Here is a 13,012-nt window from a genome sequence, read left to right on the forward strand (position 1 = left end):
GCAAACAGCAGGATGAAAAATGGCTGCACTAAACAAATTCCCAAACACAACTACCCCAAACAGGTCTCTTTCCCAGCCCTAACAGAGACTAACCAGAAGATCCCAACTCTCCTTATATATATGAAGCATGACACTAATGGGACGGAATACTCCTATTGGTCAGTCTGGATGTCAGTCAAGCTATGCCCCATCCATGTCCCCCTTCCTGGCTGCCTCACACCTGTGGGCAGAGCACTCAGAACGTCCTCGGCTCTCAAAACAGAGCAATTAAAAACATAACACCCCAGAACCGAGTTAATCTCTTGTTCTCAAACTCAGTCCAAATAATGACCATGCTGCCTATAGAAAACAAAGGTTTCTATCTGCATGAAGAAAATCAAATTGTTTTCAGTCAAACCAGCACAACCAGAAATTCGTAGCATTCAATGCCCTTACCAGGATGATTTTACTCCATGTAAAAATCCATTATCAAATTCTTGATGATACAGCTTAGAAAAAGCCCCAGAAGGTAAGGCAGCACCAAAGCAGGAAGGTGGGCATGGAAACAAAAAGTTTCCAAAAAGAGTCTCAAAGTCAAGACACCAGAAGGTGTCACAGGAGAGTGCAGATGCAGGCACCACAGTGCCAAATAAGAGAGGACAAAAGCATTTTTATTTTTTGGTGTCATTTATTCTCCGGTCACAAAGCTGCGGCGGCCGGGCCGCCGGTAGGGAGCCGGTCGTACGTTCCTGCGACGCTGTTTGGCAGCATCTCGCGCAACGGATCCCGGATGGCTGGGGAAGTGATAGGTCATCCCTCTGGCAGGTGGACCCAGTGCCATGCATGGTTGTTCTTGAGGTGGGTCCACCTCCATGGATTCCACGCTGCCCTTGGGTGGATGAACAGCCATTGCCCCCATGCCGTGCCCTGGTACGTGCACCTCCATGGGCTTCATGTCGGCCTTTGGTGGGCTGGCAGGCCTGGGCCTCACACCGTGCCCCAGCAGATGGACATGCCGGCGCACTGTGCTGCTGCCCCGTGTGCCCACAGCTGCGCACTGGACGACATCGGCCACGTGAGTGCGGGCCATGGCTCTCATGGTGCGAGAGGGGATGTTCCTCTTCCTCCTCTGCTCCTTCATCTTCTTCAGGCTCCCGTGAGGTGTCTTCGTCTTTGTTTGTCGCAGGAACCTTCTGTGTCCTGTCCCACGCCAAGGTGGGCAGCCGTCCGCTTTGCTACTCGGGCTGCTTCCTGGCAGGCAGACAGGCTTGCGCTCCACGCCGGTCTTCGGTGGGCTTAGGGTCATACGCTCCATGGCGGCGATCAGAGAATCGAGGCTGATCGCGGTCGTGGCTCGAGGGGCGAAGCTGTTGTTCCTCCTCCTTCTCCGCCTCCGTTGCCTCCGCCTCCTCCTCCTGTGACGACTCTTGCCCCTTGGCCCTTGCGCGTAGCGGCTCTGCGGTGTCCCAGTCCAAGGTGGGCAGCCACCCACCTGGCTGCTCTGGCTGCTCCCCGGCAGGCAGACCCGCTTGGGCTCCACAGCATGGCACGCTGGGCCTATAGACATGCGCTGCATGGCATCGACCAGAGAATCGATGTCCATGGCGCTCGTGGCCTGAGGGCTGATGTTGCTCCTCCCGGGAGCTGCCTCCCTCCTCTGTGCTCTTGGCACGCTGCTCTGTGGCGTCCCACCCTGAGGTGGGCAGCCACCCACATCGCTGCTCAGCTTCCTCTTCCTCCCAAGCATGCTTGGCGTCCAAGGGCCTTGCACTGGGGGCCAGCGGCAGAGGCCCCTGCTTTTATAGGGCCGGAACAAAGGGCAGTGAGGTGACCGCTGACAGCACGAGGCCACTGTGATGGCGATTGTGACTGTGGTGGATGGGTGTGGTCATGGACTGGGGGTCTGGGTGTTGGGGCCTGTGGCCCGAAAGATGCCTAAGTGTGGGAGGAGGAGGAGGAGGGTGTTGGGGTCTGAGGACCTGTTTCCTGGGGCTCGCTCCTACCTGCCATGTTGCTTGCCTGAGAGAAAGGCTGCCTCTTGGGCACCGGGGCTGCTCTCCACCTCCCCTCGTGAGCCCTGGGCTGACGTGAGCCCGTCCTCATCCCCTGCCTGGGATCCCTTGAACGAGATGGTGGCAAGAAAGTTCCAGGAGGGTTGGGAGTCCTCAGTGATGCCCCATTGAACCGGAGCCCTGCAAGCAGCACAGCCCCCCACACTCAGCAGCGGCTGAGAGGGGGCAAAGCATCCAGACATCCTGCCGCTGGCAAACGGAGATCCTGGACACCTGCACAGGGTCTCCCATCACACCATAAAAGAATCGCTAACTGTCAAGTGTTGTGTGGACCCTTCTTCCCTGGCGTCTCCTTCCCCTGGAGCTTGGTGAGGTGCCACTTCTGGTGCACAGACCCCCAGGGAGAGGGGAGGAGGGGGCCGGCGTCCTTTGGGCTGCTGTGCCAGCACCACGTGAGGAGCTTGAGTGAGGCCACCGAGGAAAGTCCTGGGGGTCTGGAGATGGCAGTGGGTTCAGTCCGAGGTGCTCCCTTGGTCTGGGGGCCGGTATGAAGGACCAAGCTTCTCACAGCTCTTGCAGTCTCTTGCTTCCCAGTTCTGAACAAGAACTCTCTCGTTTTGTTGGAAGAATCAAGGGCAGCTCCGGAACTGGAGTCTTCCAGCAGGTTTCCAGGAAGGGGCTCTTACCCAGCTCAGCCCGCTGCCAGAAGATGACTCGGAGGCACATGAAGGACAAGGTGACATCAGGCCATGGGCAGCACAGCTTCAACAAGAACAAGGTGTGCTGGGACCAGCACACAATCCTTGCTTTGAGGAGGTGACTCACCTGGCGGGAGAAGGGGAGAGCACTGACTGCCATTGACTCTGCCTTGAGCGAGTGCCGTGACACAGCCTCCCACGGGATCCAGGTGTGTGAGATGTGGAGAGGAGAAGGGAAGCACACGGATGGAGGAGCACTGCCTTGTGCTCAGCAGGACAAATGGCAGCCGCGGGCAGCTGGTGGGGGTGGTGTGACTGGCGCTGATGCTGGTGACGGTCTGAAGGAAGGGCCTGGGTGGTGCTGAGACAGGCTAGATTTGGCAAGGTTGTGGGTGTAGCCTCCCACCTGGGGAAGGCAGGACAGCTGATGGAATTGTCCTTTGCCGTTTGGGGAAGGCAGCAGCTCGGTGCAGGCCAGGCCCTCTCCTTCCCTCTCCCTTGGCGCTGGGTGCAGGAGAGATGGCAGATCTTCAAGAGGGGTAGTGGTGGGGGATGGGAAGGAAGGGTCCACACAACCCTTCACAATCAAGAAAAGACCTGTTTATTGCTGGGAGGTGTTGCAGCTGAGCCTGCACCAAGTCCATAGAGTTGCTTTTCAGTTCAACAGCACTTTCCCCCTTTTTCGCCTGTGTTGGGCGATGACTGCTTATGACCTACTCTGACCAATGACTGCCTCGTCTCTCAAATGCTTTTCAAGAACTCCCAGAATGACTGCCATAATTTTACCTGGAACTGAAGTGAGATGGATAATTTGGAAACCAGTGTCATGGTTTAACCCGTGTGATCAATGTAACCTTGATAGCCGCTTGCTCACTTTCCCCTTCCCACCCTGAACAGCGGAGAGAATCAGAAGGAAAGGGAGAATCTTGTGGATCGATTTAGACAAAGTTCAGTAAAATAAGTAAAGAAGACTAATGCACTACGGCTACTGCTAATAAAAATAAAATGGAAATAGAATATAACATAAGAGATACTGAATGCAATTCCTCACTAACTCCATCTGTACCGAGCAGCCAGTCCCAGGAAGCAGCACCCTGGTCCCGAACAGCCGATCCCGGAGAGAGAAAAAGGCAGAAAGGCCCAGAGGCCTCTGCAAACAGCAGGATGGAAAACGGCTGCACTAAACTAAGTCTCAAACGCAACTACCCCAAACAGGTCTCTTTCCCGGCCCTAACAGAGACTAACCAGAAGATCCCAACTCTCCTTATATGTATTTTATATATACATATACATATATATATATATATATGACGCATGATACTAATGGGACGAAATACTCCTATTGGTCAGTCTGGATGTCAGTCAAGCTATGCCCCATCCATGTCCCCCTTCCTGGCTGCCTCACACCTGTGGGCAGAGCACTCAGAACGTCCTTGGCTCTCAAAACAGAGCAATTAAAAACAACACCCCAGAACCGAGTTAATCTCTTGTTCTCAAACTCAGTCCAAATAATGACCATGCTGCCTATGGAAAACAAAGGTTTCTATCTGCATGAAGAAAATCAAATTGCTTTCAGTCAAACCAGCACAACCAGAAATTCGTAGCATTCAATGCCCTTACCAGGATGATTTTACTCCATGTAAAAATCCATTATCAAATTCTTGATGATACAGCTTAAAAAAAGCCCCAGGTGGTCAGGTGGCACCAAAGCAGGTAGGTGGGCATGGAAACAAAGTTTCCAAAAAGAGTCTCAAAGTCAAGACACCAGAAGATGTCACGGGAGAGAGCAGATGCAGGCACCACAGTGCCAAATAAGAGAGGACAAAAGCGTTTTTATTCTTAGGTGTCATTTATTCTCTGGTCACAAAGCTGCGGCGGCCGGGCCGCCGGTAGGGAGCCGGTCGTGCGTTCCTGCGACGCTGTTTGGCAGCATCTCGCACAACGGAGCCTGGATGGCTGGGGAAGTGATAGGTCATCCCTCTGGCAGGTGGACCCAGTGCCATGCATGGTTGTTCTTGAGGTGGGTCCACCTCCATGGATTCCACGCTGCTCTTGGGTGGATGCACAGCCGTTGTCCCCATGCCGTGCCCTGGTACGTGCACCTCCATGGGCTTCATGTCGGCCTTTGGTGGGCTGGCAGGCCTGGGCCTCACACCGTGCCCCAGCAGATGGACATGCCGGCGCACTGTGCTGCTGCCCCGTGTGCCCACAGCTGCGCACTGGACGACATCGGCCACGTGAGTGCGGGCCATGGCTCTCATGGTGCGAGAGGGGATGTTCCTCTTTCTCCTCTGCTCCTTCGTCTTCTTCAGGCTCCCGTGAGGTGTCTTAGTCTTTGTTTGTCGCAGGAACCTTCTGTGTCCTGTCCCACGCCAAGGTGGGCAGCCATCCGCCTTGCTACTCGGGCTGCTTCCTGGCAGGCAGACAGGCTTGGGCTCCACACTGGTCTTCGGTGGGCTAAGAGTCATACGCTCCATGGCGGCGATCAGAGAATCGAGGCTGATCGCAGTCGTGGCTCGAGGGGCGAAGCTGTTGTTCCTCCTCCTTCTCCGCCTCCGTTGCCTCCGCCTCCTCCTCCTGTGACGTCTCTTGCCCCTTGGCCCTTGCGCGTAGCGGCTCTGCGGTGTCCCAGTCCAAGGTGGGCAGCCACCCACCTGGCTGCTCTGGCTGCTCCCCGGCAGGCAGACCCGCTTGGGCTCCACAGCATGGCACGCTGGGCCTATAGACATGCGCTGCATGGCACCGACCAGAGCATCGATGTCGATGGCGCTCGTGACCTGAGGGCTGATGTTGCTTCTCCCTGGAGCTGCCTCCCTCCTCTGTGCTCTTGGCACGCTGCTCTGTGGCGTCCCACCCTGAGGTGGGCAGCCACCCACATCGCTGCTCAGCTTCCTCTTCCTCCCAAGCATGCTTGGCGTCCGAGGGCCTCGCACTGGGGGCCAGCGGCAGAGGCCCCTGCTTTTATAGGGCCGGAACAAAGGGTGGTGAGGTGACCGCTGACAGCACGAGGCCACTGTGATGGCGATTGTGACTGTGGTTGATGGGTGTGGTCATGGACTGAGGGTCTGGGCGTGGGGGCCTGTGGCCCGAAAGATGCCCAAGTGTGGGAGGAGGAGGAGGAGGGTGGTGGGGTCTGAGGACCTGTTTCCTGGGGCTCGCTCCTACCTGCCGTGTTACTTTCCTGAGAGAAAGGCTGCCTCTTGGGCACCAGGACTGCTCTCCACCTTCCATCATGAGCCCTGGGCTCCAGTCCCTCCTCATCCCCTGCTTGGGATCCCTTCAACGAGATGGTGGCAAGAAAGTTCCAGGAGGGTTCGGGGTCCTCAGTGCTACCCCGTTGATATTAAAAGCCAAGTATTTCAAATCTCTATGTCCTTGCATCCCTGACTGCTCAAGCCATACAGCACACTGCAGCATCCTCTTCCATTCTGTTTTCAAATTAATTCTCTTAAGCACCAGTCAGGTTTTTTGCAAAGCAGGGAGAAAGACTTTATGTAACCCAAATATCTTCATTTGAAAGAATTACTGCGAGGAAAATTTTAGATCGCATATCTAGAGTAACAAGTGGGATATCAACAGAAGGCTACAACCAATGAACGAGTATTACAGAAAGAAAGGACTTTGGCTAAAGATCTTAACAGGGAACAAGGACACTCACATTCTCATTCTGCCATGAAAAAATGAATCACTGTGCATGCAGCACTTGAGGCAAAATGCTTTCAAACATTTTTTAAACCAACTATGTAGTATTTTGTGATTAAATAATAAAACAGTCTATTAAAAATCATTACTCTGTTAGTACAGCAAAATAATCTAACACTTGATTATTGATATACATGCAGTTCTGGTTTCCATTAAATATCTAGTTTGACACTTTGCTATGTTAAACACTGAGTTCGCATACTCAATAAATGATGACAAAGTATTCTGAAGTAAAGGCAAATACTTGAATTTCATTAGTATGAAATAATTACTCTATTTTCTGTATTATTAGAGTTTCAGTATGAAGGTCACAATAAAACCAACTCATAACAAACTACGCATAAAATAGTCCCAACTTAACATACAGAAAACAACATATCCCCAAAATTAAAAGCTTAGCAGTAGTAGTAGATTGGTGACACCCACAGTGAGCCACAAAAGTGGAAGAGAAATTAAAAAATGAAAATAAAAGAAGTCTTGTGTGAGAAGTAATGTGTTAATAGAGTTAGGCAAACGGTGAAACTCCTCAACAGGGAATCTCTTTGCCACATTTAAGAAAATAACTTTTTAATTGCTGTGCATGAAGAGTTTGCTACAGGTCAGTACGTCTACCTAATGTAGTCACCTTTGTCTGAGGTCTGTCTGCTTTTCACTGCACACACTTTAGATCCTGTGCATGTCATTTGCGAGAGTTTCCACTTAGGAGAACAGCTTCTACACAGCTGTCTAGGCTTGTATAAGTGCACCTCGATGGTCAAGTGAAAATTAAAACCAGACAAAAACCAAACAAGATCAAAACAAGCCCCCCAACAAATCCTAAGTATTTTACAATAAGAAGTTTAGGTGAACCAAGATGCACAACCAATTCTAATTTACAGTGAGAGTATTTCTAAAATACAGCTGAAAACTTTGCCTTCATATGGTTATTTGTTTGCATTTTTCAAGTGTATCCCTATCTAAGCCAGGTGCCCAAGTTGGAAGACGGAAGTTGGACTGCAGTTTTCTCATCCACCATTTTTTTCAGATGTATATAGTCCACTTAGATATATTTATTCATTATTGAGTCTTGGTTTTACCTACAGATGATGAAGAAGATTGGATCTTGAAGATCAAAATGAACTCTAAAATAGGTTGCTTTTAAAATATATCTACCTAAACTTATACAATAAATAATTTGCTAATGTCCACGCAATTTGGCACCAAACAACCCATGATAAATAAATACATCTTTTGCCCAAAGGTTCCTCCTGCCTTCAGTTTTCACTGAGTAACCCACATGATTCCATTCAAATCACTTCAGATTAATTAATTACTTGTTTCACAACAAGCTAAAAGAGATGTAAGGGATTTTGTTGACTTTTGGCAAAACAGGCCAACGCATTCAGGTTTAAGACAGAACAACGCAGCAAACAATGTCAGAGGCCCAGGTCTACCATGACACACCAAGTTTTATCCAATCCTTTGTTACTTGATTATAGCTTCGGCTGATCTGTATTTGCACTCAGGGTATATGTACTACAGAAATAGCTGCCATGAAAGATGCTATTTAATCTAGCTTCCATGGACATTGCAAAACGGTATAAAGAAATAGTATAAAAATTCACCTGTTTCCCCACAAAAAATCTGAAACTGGTCTGATAGTGACAATTCTGCAGGACTTTTCCAGGATTTTACGACAAACAACACTATATACCCTGGAGAACAAATAAACTGAAAAGACATATTTTTTCTAGTAATCTTTAAGTCATTCTATATGTACTGTAAGTTGAAATATGAATTATTTATCAGATTATAACCTCTATCTTTAATCACAGTAAGGAAAAAAATATTATAATTTGGTGCTGAACTTTGAAAACAAAAAGCCATTTTCTGTTTTGGGAAAACAAAATAGACTTTGTTTTCAGCTCATTCTTAATGAAATGTGAGGTGGGAAGAAGCAACTTCAAACTGCTGCTTCTAAGTGCCACTTGTAGGCATGGCCACTTAAAAAATTAAACCCATAATAAATGATATTACAAACGCAATTTCAGGTGTCCCATGTATTAACCTCATGTTCTAAACACAATTTAATTTGACTGACCTGCTTGTCACAAACTTATGGAAAGCAAGATTTCAAAACATTTCCACTATAGCACATCGATCAGGTTTTCTAACAACTTAATGCTATTCTACTTATACATAAAATCACTGTGTGCAAATATCAGAATTACTTCTCTTTGGTTGCTTTTATATTTTCTGTTCCAAGATTATGTGACAGCAAAAAGGAGTCAGCAGAGTAAGCATCAAAACACACATATAGTCTACTTGATTTTATAGACATGTCAGCATATTTTTTATCCATTATTACAGATTCACAATTTTTCATACTGCTTAGATAAAGGTACTACAATTTGTCTCTGCATTTCAAATGTTGGTGGTGTTAGGGCTCTTATTATAGCAGCACGAAGCAATCTGAAGACTCAGCCTCCACTGTACCAGGTGCTACACATCTCTGGATGCAGACTGACGCAAACACCTCGTCATACATGCAAATGGCAGAAGGAAAAGATTAAAGGTAAAACATTTCTTCTTCCCTCTCTCCTCCCCATTTCCCACACCCTCCATACCCTTAAAGCAGCCAGGGATCAGGATCCAAAAAGCAGATGCCAACTTGGTTTCAAATTGTGGAGCTGGGAACAGCACAGTGTGTGCCGCTGCTACTGGCCTTATGGGTTTGCCAAGAGACCTCACCTCACATCACATACGTGTCATTGCAGAACAGGTCACATTGCTTCTCACAAACAGTCTCATCTGCAGATAGGAAGCGGGAAACTTCACTCTTTAAGGTTTTCCTCAAGTCAAGGCATGAAATTGTGCAAAAGAACAGACCTGCCTGTTAGAAAGGGCCAGCGACTGAAACTACCTTCTCCAATGAAAGTAACTCAGGAATTCAATTTTGCATATGCCAGTTGTGTGGTGCCTTGGTTGGTTTGTTTAAAATGGCAAAAAGGCATTTTGAGGGAGAGGGGAAGGGGCAAGAGGCAAGAACAGATTTCTGCTTAGGGACAGCACATTTCACAGATTCAAGGGATCTGAAAACCCATTACACCCAGTGCTTGCAGCCACAAGCTCTGCGACAGCACAGAGGCTGGCTCTGGAGGAGTCCAGTCAGACAGAATGGAGACTAAGAGCAATAGCTACTTCATGCTTCTCTAAGTATGGCTTGCACAAATGACACCTCCTTGCAAGGTTTCCTATTAGCAAACCCCCATGGATGACACCACCAGGGGTGCTGAAAAATGAAGTGTTATGAAGGATTCAGTCTGCATCCCTTGGTGCAGGATCATCAGCCATAAGCAAGTGATTCAACAGAACACACAGTGATATGTACTGTTCTGCTCTGCAGGTCTGAACATTTAACACAGGTATCCACACTACTTGTAAGTCACATGCATCTCAACTTTATGCTTTCCATCTGAAAAGTGTACAAAAAGGAAGCACAGCTGATAAAGCTGTTCCTAGACAAAAACTTTGTTTTTAATAGAGTGGAACATGCAAAAATAGCAGAAACTACACAACACCAAGCCTTAATAAGCCACAGTTAATAATTAACAAAGAACATTTATAAATCAGACTCCTCCTCTAAAACATTAACTCAATCAGAAATATACCTCTGTATGAGCATGTCAGCACAGCCTTTAACATAAATTCAGAGTCAGTATTGCTTTTTGGATGATCAAAGTGAGATATAATGGAGGAATTTGATTTAATGAAGTTGCCCCTCGATCACACTCTAAGATATCCAGCTCAGCATCCCAAGGTTAAGCACAGTCAATTGCATAGCTACTTATTATTATGCCTCTACAGAACATAACACCTCCCAAAATTCAGTGTCATGGACAAGTGAAATTTTGCAAACCATAGAGTCTTCTATTCATTATATTAAAATTACAAATTAATATATTTAGAGACAGAAAAAAAATACCAAATCCATCCCAGCTCATCAAATTCAAAGCTGCAAGTTGTGAACAAATACATCATTCTTTTTTACTATCTGAAGATACCTTGAGTTACTAGAGGGGCAGAAAATTGAACTCTTCTACACATTTAGAAGCTACATTTTTTGAAATCAAAACCTTTGAACCAGGGTTTGTAATAAGATATTTAAACTATATTTTAATTTTGGTTCTGGAGTTCTTCAGCTTGCTCCAGGGACTTAGAAATCTCAAAAAATAAGACAATTGGAGCCTGCTGAAGAGCATGGGCCCTTCAGGGTACATAAAGCATTTTCCCCAGATTTTGAAAGGTTTGCCAGGTAACTCCCCACCCACAGCAGGATTCACAAGACAAGTTGTTGATAGTTACAATCTCCACACTTTCTTCATTCTTCTTTTTTTTCCTGCTCAGTCACAGAGAATTGTAGAGTGCCAGGTGCTCTCTCCTTGTGCACGTAAAAATAAAAGCTCAGCCTGCATTTCCCCAGATAAAAACTAACCTGAATTGGACTCAACGCCATCTGGAAGGAACACATGACAGGACATTACAGGGGAAAAATCTCCACAGGGGACTCATTAAAGACCCAATCCACGTGCTTTTTCACTAATGTCAGTCTCCCTGCATGATCTCGCTAAAAATGGAATGTTACAAAGGTAAGCTGTATAAATATACATATTTTTTTGCTGTTAAACATGCCGGAGGTCCCCTATGTCGTATTAAACAGTCTTATAGTCTGAGGCTCATCACAAAATTTTTAAAAGGAACAAAGTAATAAAGTATTTCTTTACTCCCACTTAGTTGTATTTGTTGTCGTGTCTGCCAGGAGGTCCATTCATGCTTCCAGGGCTCCTTTGGTTTCCTACTTGTTGTTCGCAGGCCTAACATGCTCACAGTAATGAGCCCTGAAAAGCTGGCTCTTGCCAAGTACAGAAGCAGCTCTCCTAGTTCTTCTCATGTGAATCACTTGGAACTTCATTTGACACTGAGGTTTTTGCAAGAGGTGCGAGCACAAAGAAGCATGAGCAGAAAGTGAATCAAAGATACAACTTTAGGATCAGCCAGCTCTGGGTGGATACTTACCCACTGTGCACCTGGCAGTACTACAGAATCACAGACTCAGACAAGTCTGGGTTGAAGGGGGCTTTGGAAATCATCTAACCCAACCTTCTATTAAAAAGAGGGCGTGAATCAGGTTATTTATGGCTCTGTCAAGCCAATTCTTAAATATTTACAGTGAAATACTACATTTTTATCTAATTCTTATTTTCAAAATAGGTAACAAGTATAAGAAGAATGGTCAAATACCAGATAGGTATTGACTTCCATGGAGGCCTCTCATCCTGATCAATTTCCATTTATGAAGTCTTTTCAGTCAAGGAATGACAACTTCTAAACATAACTTCAAAACAGAAATTAAAAATAATGTTAAAAAGTTGCTTCAAAACCACCCAATATACTCCTGCTCCAAGGTTTTATAATAACAATACCAATAAAAACACAGCTTTGCAGACTTGAGCAAAACCTCCCAGCAGTTCTGTATTCCAGGTGCCATTTGTTGCAAAACCGAAGCCACCACATCGTTTTCAAGGTGGACACAGAAAGAATCAGCTAAGTTGTTTTATAATTATTATGAGACAGTTTAGATGGTACTCAAATACCTCCTTTGTGTTAGACCTTAGGTCTACCTAAAGCTTGCTGAGATCAATCAGCTTCAATGAGTGTTGGATCAGATTCACACCTGAGAATTAAAGCAATTTAATTAAGGCTTTGTCAATTTCAAAGTTTGTTCAAGAAGCAGTTGGCCATTAACTGAAGAGGCCAGGTTCTTCTCTTAAACTTGTAAAGCTCTCCCTCCAGGACTAGAACAAACATTTTACGTCCTTAATCTACAGTTAATGTTAATCTGTTTAAACAATTTCCTAATCAGCTAAGATGTGCAGGATATTGATGAGAATGAAAGCAAAATATGGCGTTGATTAACTCACGAACAAGTTAACTTTTCCTCTGAATCCTGGGACACTAAAAAAAGAACAGCTGGGAGAAGTAGGAAAATTTGTCTCCTGAAGACTACAGAAAGATCTGAAACACCCTCTGAGCAGAACAAATAACTACAGGAAAGGCACTTGGAAAGAGAAGAATTATAACCAATCAACACTGGAAGGCTCAAGGGGTGGTTCCATTAAGAAACTCTATGTCCGATTAATACCACAGGGAAGAAAGATCTTCTGAATGTCACTTGTGTTAAAAGGAGTATTTTAATAAAAAAAAAAAAAAAAGAGACAAGAAAGAAATGTGACTTCAAGTTGTGAAAGAAGGCTTTTTTTTCCCCTGAACTCTGCACCTGATTGCTAAAATAGGTGCTATTTGCACTTCAAGTAGCCATCTCTATGCTCTATGGATTTTATCAAAGACTCTTAGTAGGGAACCAGGATCACCATCTACTTGTTAGGAAGAATTATGCCAGATGTGAAAGAGATACGCCTGGACTGCCAGTCTCCAAAATACATGAGCAAAAGCTGGAAGGGCACTTCATCTGCTGAGGTTGTCATTAACTATTCTGAATTTGATGCTAAGAAGCAAGAGAAATAGACTCTTAAGCCAAAAGATGAAGTCAAGAACTTAACACTTGATCATGAAAGAAATCAT

General features: G+C 46.2%; 1 protein-coding gene across 5 annotated transcripts in view; it reads right to left on the reverse strand.

Moving 5' to 3' along the window:
- Positions 1-13,012, reverse strand: part of ALCAM (activated leukocyte cell adhesion molecule) — a 133,937-nt gene that overhangs the window by 62,396 nt on the left and 58,529 nt on the right. The window lies entirely within an intron of this gene.

The sequence above is a fragment of the Columba livia genome, chromosome 1, assembly GCF_036013475.1.
Source record: "Columba livia isolate bColLiv1 breed racing homer chromosome 1, bColLiv1.pat.W.v2, whole genome shotgun sequence".
Classification (NCBI taxonomy): domain Eukaryota; kingdom Metazoa; phylum Chordata; class Aves; order Columbiformes; family Columbidae; genus Columba; species Columba livia.